Below are 11,367 nucleotides of genomic sequence, written 5' to 3'. Positions count from 1 at the left end.
GACATTATTACCCTTTATACATGTATGACTACACTACTGATGTGACTGAACCATGTGCAGCCATAGGAAGGAGAAGTTGTGCTCCATTTGTGTACAATGTATCAAAATGCATTCTACTGTCATGTATAACTAATTAGAACAAATTTTTAAAAATCAGTTGCATGTCTGTATAATAATGCGATAAATCTGAAGTAGAAAAAAAGTGTTTATTTTTTTTTTAAAAAAGAAAAGAAAAACAAATATATAAATATCCCCCTTAAGACAAGTATCACTGGGGACATTCTCTTCTAGATAAATTTGTAAGCATCATTGGGGATCCATTCTCTTCTAGATAATTTTTAAAACATGAATTGAGTCAGCTTTGCCAGATACCCCACATATATATGACTAGAGATATGTGTACATCTGAAAGCTTAAGGGAGCACTTTGTCAAACTGGTGCTCTCCAAACTAAAGTGGTCCATATTGTGAGCATCAGACAAGAAGTGCCAAACACTTGAAAAGTGGGAGAAGTCAAACATTATTTTACACCAGTGGGCCCAGAGGAGACCAGACTCCAAATTCTGAGCCCTTTTTCCAGTTTTTCCACAACATTTCTAGGCTTTCTAGTATCATAAATTTCCTAGTCTAACCGATACCTGGTTGTGCACTGGGTTTCAAGTGGAAAGCATGTTTGCAGAAGCAGAGTGCAATAAGGAGGAAGAGCTGGCTCCTCATACAGGGCCTTCTCTAGCCCTTGGGCTGGAACCACCACAGGAGCATTTACACTTCAAAGGAAAGTAGTTAGATCCTAGAGGAAATCATTTACAACCCAAAAGTAGGAGTGCATGGTATTAACTAGGTTCCCTGAAGACCGCTGAGGAGAAAGGGGAGGAGGACTCTCCCTTTCCCAGGCACTAATTCTCAAGACCCTGTTCTTAGTTTATTTTGCATACAGGCTTGGGCTAGTTATCCATTACAGTCTATAGTGGTAGCCTCCTTTAGATTTATATAGAAAATAGCAAATTTAATTACGGATTTATTTATGCCACTTAATGTTCTGTAGCTGGATAAAAGTAACTATTATATTAATGAAAGTTATGTATAGAATGTTGTGTTACTTTTTACATTGGGATGGGAATTTAAATATGTTTTTGCAAGGTAATAAGGAGCATTTTACTTGTTTAAGAGCTCTCTCAGCCCTTCTATTTGATTTGTGTTTCAAATGTAATGTTGTATTATGTTAACTAATATTCAGATAAATTCAGGAAACAATATATGAGAACCTTGTAAAATGATATTTAAGAGAGAGGCAAAGATCAGCTTCAGAAATAAAATATTTTACCTAGAATTCGTCTAGAGCCCCACTTCACCTGAGATAGGGCTCTGCCTCTTATCTGACTACAAGTTAGGATGTCTCCAAAGTAGACTTAAGCTCATTTAAAGTTATGATCTAAGGTAAATTTTTGTTCTAAAGATTACTGCAATTTCAAAAACAAACAAGGATATGATACAAAACTAATAAGCGTTTGGGTAAATTATAAAAGGTATTCAAGATTGTAAACGAGTCTTTAAAGGAAGCAAAATTTATAAAGTATCTTATTGTGATTGATTTGATAAATTTATGGATAAAAAATAGGTACCAAAGATATATTAGTGTTATTATAGAAGTTACGTTTCTTGGTTGAAAGCTATTATATAAACTAAATATAATTTTAGTCTTGTTAATTTCATTTTGTAGTCTCCTTATAGAACTTTATAAGTTTGTGTCTGATAGTGTTTTACAGAACTACGGCTTCTAAAGAACAACTTGAGTTAGGTTTGAGACAATAAAACCATCACATACAGGACAGATAGAATTTGAAGTTGACTTCCAGTTTTAATACTGATCCCAATTAAATGGAAGAGGTAACTATAAGATTATCGACATTGAAGTTCAAAATTCAGTACTCCTCTTTCAAGAGTGGTGAAACTGACCTGCTGGATGTTTAAAACCAAAACTTGAAGACCAAAGTTAAGAAAGCAAAAGGGCCAAGGAAAAAGCAACCAATATTTTGGCCTTTGCCCTTTAAGGTCAGAAAGGATTCAGGGAATGATGGGACCCTTCTAAAGGTCTTGGAACTCCAATGAGTCACCTGACCTCCCAATCTGGGGAATCAAGAGGAACCTAGAGAACAGGAAGACAACCAGTGAACATTCTGCAAAGAGGAGGGTCATGGAAAAAGGAAATGCCCTTGATGCTTCCAAGGGAAGACACATGAGGTCAGCAAGACCCTGATCCAACCTGGGAGATGGCACAAATGTTAGATGAAAAGCCAAAAAGGAGCCAAGAGGCTTCTCACAAGTTTCCAAAAGTGATCCCTGACAAATCTCAGCTGACTCTAACAGTAGATGGGAAAAAGGTCATTTTTGGCCAACTTGGTCTTAAACACCTGGAAGGAGCATGTAGCCAAAATATTGCCATACATGGACATTTAAAAGGTAAGACAATGGTTCTTTTACTTGAGATATACATTTTGTGTCAGACCTCACGAAAATTAGTAAAACTGGGAGGTTTTAAAGGAAGAGATTTTATACAGGTACCCGATAAATATCACAAAAAGCTCTGTCAGAGCCACAAGTTTGTTCTGAGTCAATTTGAGACCTGTGCTGTGCTTCTTTTCTTCTTTTTCTTTTTCTGTTTTCTTTCCTATTCTTTTCTTTCTTTCTTTCTTTCTTTCTTTCTTTCTTTCTTTCTTTCTTTCTTTCTTTCTTTCTCTCTTTCTCTCTTTCTCTCTTTCTCTCTTTCTCTCTTTCTCTCTTTCTCTCTTTCTCTCTTTCTCTCTCTCTTTCTTTCTTTCTTTCTTTCTTTCTTTCTCCTGGTATAATTATTATCAGCTGCTGCCCAGAGTCCTCTTTTGGAGTTTGCAGAAAAGGATCACTTCCAGCCTGGCAACTTGATTTTAAGCAAGACTTAGAAAGAAGAAAATCCTCAACTAAGTTTTAAAGGATCTTACCAAGTGCTCGTGATCACTGGGGTGTCTATTTGAACTGCTGAAAAGGGGAGAACTCATGACCGTAGGCAATTTCCACATGGCAATACAAAAGGGTACAAGAACAAAAAATGAAAATGAGACCAAAAGATATAAAAAGAAAATATGGGGGCCTTGTGAGAAATAGGCAGTCCAGTGTCTATTTTCAGAATATAGTAATTAGCTTTAATTGGGCTATAAGATCCAATAATATCTATTTAAACTATAGCCTTCCCATTTGCCATCCCCAATATTAAAATTAGCCAGTCTCATAGATTGCAATCCCAAGCTCCTCCTAACAGAGCAAGGGCAGTACTGTGTTAGGGATAAAAAGAGGCAGACTGCTGGCCCAAGCTAGCCATGTTCAGTATCAAACCCTTCTAGCAGAGGTAAATTTGCCTTGCTGAGCTACTTTCAGGCATGTATTTGATTCCTTGGGGGCACCCCTGTATTTCTAACACCATAACATTTTTTTTTCTTCTAGTTCTTCAAACTAAAATATATTTTCTTAACTATGTTTCTTATATCTCTTTTCTAGTTTTAGATCCTTCCTTACTTAAATTATGACTCTGAAGCAACTCTTATAAATGTTATCTATGCATTTAATTTACACAAAAAAAATTTATTTCAGGAGCGGGATTGGACAATCTGTCATATGCAAAAAATTGTGCCTTAATCTTTTTTCTCCCAGGTGGCATGCAAGTGATTGGAGCACAGGCTATTGTTGAGCCTGATGGATCACCCTTATAATTATCATAATGCTAACAACTTTAAGTGAATTTCCCACTGCCAATTTTACCCAGAGGCTTTTTTTTTGGGGGGGGGTGAGGTTTCTTACAGTAGGCATATTGGTATTTATTGGAGGGAGGCCCTCTTTATCCTTTTCCTTCCTTGAGGATCCCTTTGTGGAGGCTGCCAAAAACCCCCAAAGGTTTGCTTTAGTTTTCTATTCCTGCCAGATATATATATATATATATATATATATATATATATATATATATATATATATATATATATATCATAAAATCACTATCAACTGGCTGTGAGGGGTTTATGTCAGTTTGTCCCCTCTGTACATTGAAGATTCTTTTTTCTTATGTCCAGGGCACCCCTTACATTTTAGGAGCTCCATCTTTCCTCGTCTTTCAATCTTGGTCCTTTAACTTTTGCCTTCTGTCACCATCCATGGTGTTTTATTCAGCTTTTTTTTTTCTTCTGCTATGTCCAAAAGACCTGAAAAGAACAATTAGAGGAGGAAAGTTTTCTTTGGTGGATTCACACTTTCAGAGGCTTCAATCCATAGACAGTTTCCATTCCTCAGGGCTTGAGGTGAGGCTGAACATCATGGTGGAAGAGTTTGAAGGATGAAAGTGTCTCAGTACATGACACCAGGAAGCTTAGAGACAGAAAGATGCCCCCAGTGACCTACCTCCTTTAGTCACATCCTACCTGCTACAGTAATCACCCAGTTAATCCCTATCAGGGGATGAACCCATGGATTAGGCTAAGGCTCTCATAACCCAACCATTCATCTCTAAACCTTCTTGCCTTGTCTCACACATGAACTTTGGGGGACACCTAATATCCAAACCATAACACATGGATTTCATTCTTTGAACCTGTGAGATAAGAACCCAGAGAAGAATCAATGAGGCCTGCAGCCATCACAGACCCCACCTGACAGCAGAAGCGAGGAACTGAGTCCCATTCTCAGGCTTGTTTTATCACATGAGCAAAAAGAGGCTGGAAGGCAGGGCAGAGGCCAGGTCCTCCTTGCCCATTTCTCTATAGCCCAAACCCAGGGCTGGGATTTTTTCCCCTCTTAGCACAAGACTGATGTTCTTGACCTACAATGAGATGATCTGAGAATACCTGGGGCCAGGCAGGAAAGTCAGTGTTGGGACTGGCAGCACTGGGGTGAAAGAATTTAATTTTTTAAACCCTTCTATTGGTGCCCTGCTGTCCTTGCACGCCAGAGGCAGTGGTCTCTGCACCCTCAGCTAAGTTTCTGACTCCTTATCTTGTAACTGCAAAAATACTTGTACATACAGAATTTCTTCCACTTATTTTTCCTCTGACTACAGATTGTATAATAATTCAGAAAGCCATTTAAAGGCCACATTGTGTTATAGAAAAATAGCATCTTGTTCTCAGGCTTATACCTACAGGTGGCCCAACAACGTATAGCTCATGTCTTAAAAGGGCCAGTAAAAAATACAAACAAAAACACACAGAGAGATGACCAGAGAGGATCCCCCAAAACCATGGCTGAAAGATAGGAACCTTTAAAACAGACAGACCAGATAGGGGAAAATTTCTCCAAATTCCTTATTCTCGCTTAACTGTGACTCCTATGACAGAGGTGCCACAGACGTTCCCATGAAGGAGAATTAGGTGTGTGGAATGAAGGGTCTCAGCGTGCATACTAGGGGACTTAACCAGATGGCCAACAGTGTCACAACTTACTGCATTCTTTTTTTTTTTCCTCAAAGTAGACCAAGATGGAGCAATCAGTATCTACGGGGTTTTGTTCACGACTAAAAGGCTCAGGGGTCACTCCAGGTAAACTGGACTAACTGGGCTGCGCAAAATAACCACACAAGAGACACAAATACTTTAAGGGTCGAGAGAGAGAGAGAGAGAGAGAGAGAGAGAGAGAGAGAGAGAGAGGGGGAGGGAGAGAGAGAATACGCTGACCCCTTTTATTGAGGAGAAGCTATTCAAATAAGGCAAGGGGTCAGGTTTCAAGGGGGCTGAGTCTATCTTCTTGATGTCTGCTGTCAGCAGGTTGACTGACATCTAGGTTGACCACACCCAAGGGCACAGTAAGAGAAGGGGACACACACAAGGCACTTCCATGGAACATTCTATCCTAAACAGGGTAAGGGGTAATATTACAAAGGAACAGGTGAGCATAGCTCCACCCATGGGGCTGTAGGAAGCCACGCCCAGGCATGAAGATACAGTCACTCAAATCCTAGAAGAGCGCGGCAATCTAGCAGCGTGGGTGCCTGACGCCACATCACCCAGCAGGGGAGTTAACTCAGTCACATGCTAGATTGGTCTCCCACAAGTATCATTCAGGGGGAGAAGGCAGGATTTCCCCCAAAGCAAAGGGGGTTTCTGGCAGCTTCTGGGACAGTCCCTCAGTCTTTCTACTCACAGGAATTCTGCACAGAAGGGCAGTTGCTTGGAGTGCCAGACCTGAACAACAAAGCCAGAGCAGAAGCCACTTGTGAGTCCCATCTGGGTTGCCAAGCTTTTATTCAAAACCAGGTCTTTGTCCATGATGCCAAGTCAATAAGAAGGACACAGTTTTGAGAAAGAAGAAAAGGAAAGTTTATTGCTTTGCTAGCATAGGAGAAACACAGGGGACTCCTGTCCCAGAGGCATGATTCTGCCCATCAAGGAGAACAGAAGATTTTTTGAAAATTAATTTATTCTAGGTATTTCCTGGAAGGTGAAGGGGGAGGGCAGTGATTCACTTGATAATTTGAGAGATAGCCATTTCTTGGATCTTCTTGTGCCATCCCTGAAGTCTAAATTATTTGGATCCTGTGGTGGATGTGTGCTGTAGGACATATAATTTGGCCTAGGATGGGGAGAAAGGTGATTCTGTCTCCCTAGAGGTTAGGGAAGGGGAAAGGGAGAGGAGAAAAAAGATTTCCATTTTAAAATAAGCCTCAGTGACAGAGTGGGATGAGCTATATTCAAAGCATGAGGTGGACCACTGTTCCATTTACTTGCTGTGTGGCCTTGGGCAAGGTACCCCAGCTGTCTGTGTGGCTTACCTGCAAAACATAGGAAAATCTTCTCCTGGGGGACTGCAATGAGGACTTCTCAGGTACGTGAGAATAGTTTTGAACGTATCCTCCCTCCACCTATTTTCTGGGGTAGGAACTGTTTTTTAGTTGCAAATTCCTCCTTTATTCCAATGACAAAATTAGTGCTTTGCCTTTTATAAAACTGAGAGAAAAATAAAATGAAAGCTGACTTGTATGTGCCACCAAAGTCTAGAACAGAGCCCTGTAGTCGGCTCTCTCTCAGCAAGGCCTCTTAACAAATAACGCAACTCTGCTGCCCTCTGCTGCCCTCTGTCTTCAGAACAAAGAATTGTTCTGTGTTTTCAGTTCAAAATGCAAGGAAAAAAAAAAAACAGTCTGTGTTAGGAAAAGGAAACTGAAACTGAACCGAACAAGGGAAACAAACGGTGGTTTTGTTGTTTTTCTCTCCTCTCCCTTTCCCATTCTCTAACCTCTGGGAAGACAGGATTACCTTTCTCCCCATCCTAGGCCAAAACTGAAATCCTGTTCATTAAATCCTGATGCTCGGCAGAAGGAGAATATATTTGGATATCAGTACATGGGAGCAGAAGCTTCAAGAACTGATCCAGCAGGAGAAACCCTGGGCCAAATGGACCCTGAAGTTGGATGAGAACATTCAGCCCGGTGGCATGGCCCGAGGATGGAGGCAGTACATGCAGAGAGCATTTGGGAGGTAAGTGTGGTTTTGCTCAGCATTAGGCCTTCCTGAGCAGAGAGGCTCAGCTCAGCCTTGTGTTATCCCTTTGTGAGCTTGCTGAAACAATAAATGTCATCATGTTCTCCAAGCTTCTGTGGTTATGGTGCTCTTTAAGGTCTAAAAGACTGTAAGACTCCATCTTATTTAAATGCAGCAAGTTTCCTCTTTTACTAGGTTTCCTTCCCTAAATGTTTCTGGAAATCTTTGCAAAATGCCTCCAAGCTCTATAAATCTGCCCTCCTAGTCTCTCATTACTCATTTGTTGCAATCACCCCTAGATTCCTCTGCAGTCTTTCTCATCAGCCAGTCCTGACCTGCCTCCCAAGCTGCAGCAACTCTCTGTGCCCTGGCACTGGTTACTAGTCTGGGACCTGATCCCTGCTTTAACATTCTAACAATCTACTAATATCAAGCAGTCATTTTGAACATTACTAAAGACCTGGGGATAACAGGAGATAATGATGCTGCAAAATCCAAATCTAAACCCCAGTCCAAGGAGTTTGTAATAACACCCCTCCCTGTTGGATATTCCCTCTTTAACCCCCAGCAAGCCTCCAGGTTTCAGGAACCAGCTTCCTTACCCATGTCAGTAGGGTGAGCATGACTGACCTGGACAATCAAGTCCTCTATATGACAACCAAGACCTCAGTTTACTTATCTTACCTATTACCCTGCTGTCTGCCTATCCCTGTCCTACTTCAGGCTTGCTCTGTGCCACTCCTTATGAGCCAGTAGCAGGACATGCACTCTCAGGCTTCCATATCCTTGTGAAAATGTTGTGCCTGATTGGCAGGCCCCTTTCCTCACTCTATCCCAACTCACCCTTCAAGGACATCCAAGGGGCTGAGCCTCCTTAAGGCCTTTGCTGGTCCTCCTGAGCAGAGGAAGTTCCTTCTCCTACATTCTTATAAGGTAATGGCTATGTATATATAATAAAAGTAATATATACTTTTAAATAATCTAATATTAAAAATATTATATAATCTATATATTCATTTTGACCTACAGAATCTGATTTTTTAAAAGGAAGCCTCCTGTGGCTCTGAAGAACAGTTTTCAAGCCACCTGCCAGAGCGCATGTGCTGTTCTTCTGTTCTGCTTTGTAATTCAGTGAAGTGTCTCTCTCCACACCAGACTCACAATGTCCCTTATCATTTTGACACTAGATAATTGATTTGATAGTAATTTTGAGATGGGAAAAGAAACCAACCAGCCTGCTTTTGGAAAATATCAATCAGCTTTTGAAAAGCATTTTGTATTTTATCAAGTATTTTCATATACATTGAACTACTACTGGAAAACATCCCTTTACCACTTACCCTGTATGTCCTGAAGAGATTGTGGAGACCTTTTAGGACCTGGTTTCCTTATCTGGATATTGGGCTCAATAATACCTACTTTATAGGAATAATTAAGTGAAATGACATTGTAAGGCACTGATCACAGTACCTGCCTCAAAATTGGTACTTCATAAAAGTTTTCTGTCACCACAATGGGGAACAAATTTCACTGCCAATGATAGTAATTCTTTTTCTTTTGAGGCATCCAAAGATGTTTTTATTAGCAAAGAGGCAGATTTGGGGCAACCCGTGAGCAGAAACTCAGATGAACACAGGAAAAACCTTTATCTAATTATGTGCTAAATAATTGAAAGGGATTTCAGATCAAGGCCATTTCCCCTCGGGTCAGCAATGCCAGTCGAGGACACACAGTTTCTTCCTTGTGTTTGCAGGTTCTGTTGTTCCTCGTGCCATCGAAGCTGGGCTTCTGCTCAAGTGAAGATCCTGTGCCACATGTCTACACAGCACCGGATATACAATGGCCAGGTGCTTCTGCGGATTTTTGCTCAGAGGTGCCAGAAGTGTTCCTGGTCTCAATTTGAGAATCCTGAGTTCTCTTCAGACACCACCATGAGAATTCTGAACAACCTGGCTCAGTATATTCTGCACAGCTACCATGGGCATAACTTCAGGAAGATGCCGGTTGCTCCGGTCGTGGGGTTGAATGGGCCCCATGACAGGAGCAATTGTGAGGCGTGCATTCTGGGCATCTGTGTAAGGGGCTCACAGGTACCTATCAAAAAGCCAACCGAGTCTCCACGTTCTGGCCCAAACCCAGGATTCTTAATTTTGTATGGTAATGAGATTCCTGGTGACCCACCCTTAGAATTTACTTCAGATGACATTATAAGGATTTTCTGTTTTGCACTATTTTTTATAGTATGGATAGTCATATGTGCTGAGCAAAATAAGTCTAAATGGTAGGTTTTCTTTGTTCTCTTGTCTTGATTCCATGTTAGTCAATAAAGTGGTGACCATTCTAATATGACAGAGGGTTTGCTTTGAGATCAAGCAGGGTTAACTGTGTAAAATAAGCACTGGTTTCCTGAACATACTCTGAAGATAATCTAAAACATGGCTATGCACATGATGGACCCAATAATAAATATGTATTGAATTAATGAAAGGTCTTCATTTATTCATTCATTCACTCACTCCTGGTATTAATACATATTGATCAAATCTTGACAAAACCTAATGGTTATGAGTGTTATCTGAAAGTTATTATAGTAGACTGAATGAAGCTCCCCTGTGAATGTCTATGTGTACTCCCCTGGACCTATAGATGTGTTACTTTGAGGATCTTGAAGTAGGCAGATCATTTTGCATTATCAAAGGGATAATAACTAGAGTCCTACTTTCTCCCACAGGTGTCACCTCCTACAGTTTCCACCACCTCCCCATAGTCTATTCAACATGATGAATTAATCCTTTAATGAGTTTAGTGCCTTCATGATCTGGTCCCTTCCTAAAAGCCCTACCTCTGTGCATCTCTGCATCCACTGGGGACCAAGTCTCTATCACATAAACCTTTTGGGGACATTTTGTATACAGACCATAACAGGAGGCATGTACAAAGCTACTGATCCTGTGATCCCATTATGCAAGATTACCTCTTTCACTTACTTTTCATCTGTCCCCTCATTTCTGTGTGGCCATCACACTACCTTCTCTCTGTTACCATGTTTGAAACCACATTAATCTGCATGTTTGACTTTCCTGTCCTAATTCTCCCTAGTCACCCACGCCTATGGCCTTGGAGTCATGTTTAGCTTCTGGCACCAACCTTCATCATATATTCTTGTATCAGGTTGCTCTCATCTCTTGCCTCTCATTTTCTCAGTTATCCCTTCTAACCACTTAATTCAGCATTATTGAATAACCAAGAGATTTGGGTTTCATCCCAGAGGTAGTTAGGAATCATTGTGAACATTTGTGGATCTGGGCTATTTGAGTACAACCACATTGTGAAAACATTCTATTTTCTGGGAAGGAATATAGAATAGAAATAGGACTATGTTTTGCAATAGGACACTGGCAAACAGATTGGAGCTGCTGAAGACAATGAATAATTTGAAGGAATTTGAAGACAGTCAACCAGAAGCCAAAGGCCAGAATATTGAATATAGAAGCCAGAAAATTCAAGGGTAAAAATATCTTTCCTTGACTTTCTGAATCTGGCTTATTTCACTTAGCATAACAGTCTTTAGTTCCAACTGTTTATCAACAAATGCCATTATTTTATTCTTCTTCATGATTGAGTAGAACTCCACTGTGTGTGTATGTGTGTGTGTGTGTGTGTGTGTGTGTGTATACTAAATTTTCTTTATCCATTCATTTTTTGGTGGGCATTTGGGCTATTGTGAATTATGCTATTATAAACATAGGTGTGCCTGTATCACTATAATATGCTGATTTTGGTTCTTTTGTTTTGTGTAAATACCAAGGAATGGGATAGCTGGGTCTTATGGTGGTTCTTGAGTAGTCTTTTGAGGAATCTTCATACTGCTTTCCATA

General features: G+C 40.4%; 1 long non-coding RNA gene across 1 annotated transcript; it reads left to right on the top strand.

Annotated features, from left to right (window-relative positions):
* The first annotated feature begins 7,354 nt into the window (after window positions 1-7,354).
* Window positions 7,355-9,375, top strand: LOC308653148. Its single transcript, XR_014022994.1, has 4 exons — window positions 7,355-7,486; window positions 8,341-8,422; window positions 8,519-8,585; window positions 9,243-9,375. It is a non-coding gene; the product is annotated as an uncharacterized lncRNA (long non-coding RNA).
* Window positions 9,376-11,367: the final 1,992 nt, after the last annotated feature.

The sequence above is a fragment of the Spermophilus citellus genome, assembly GCF_964194105.1.
Source record: "Spermophilus citellus genome assembly, chromosome: 7".
In the NCBI taxonomy this organism is placed as follows: Eukaryota; Metazoa; Chordata; class Mammalia; order Rodentia; family Sciuridae; genus Spermophilus; species Spermophilus citellus.
The sequence above is the reverse complement of the archived record's forward strand: the minus strand, read 5'-3'. Positions and strand labels throughout refer to the sequence as shown.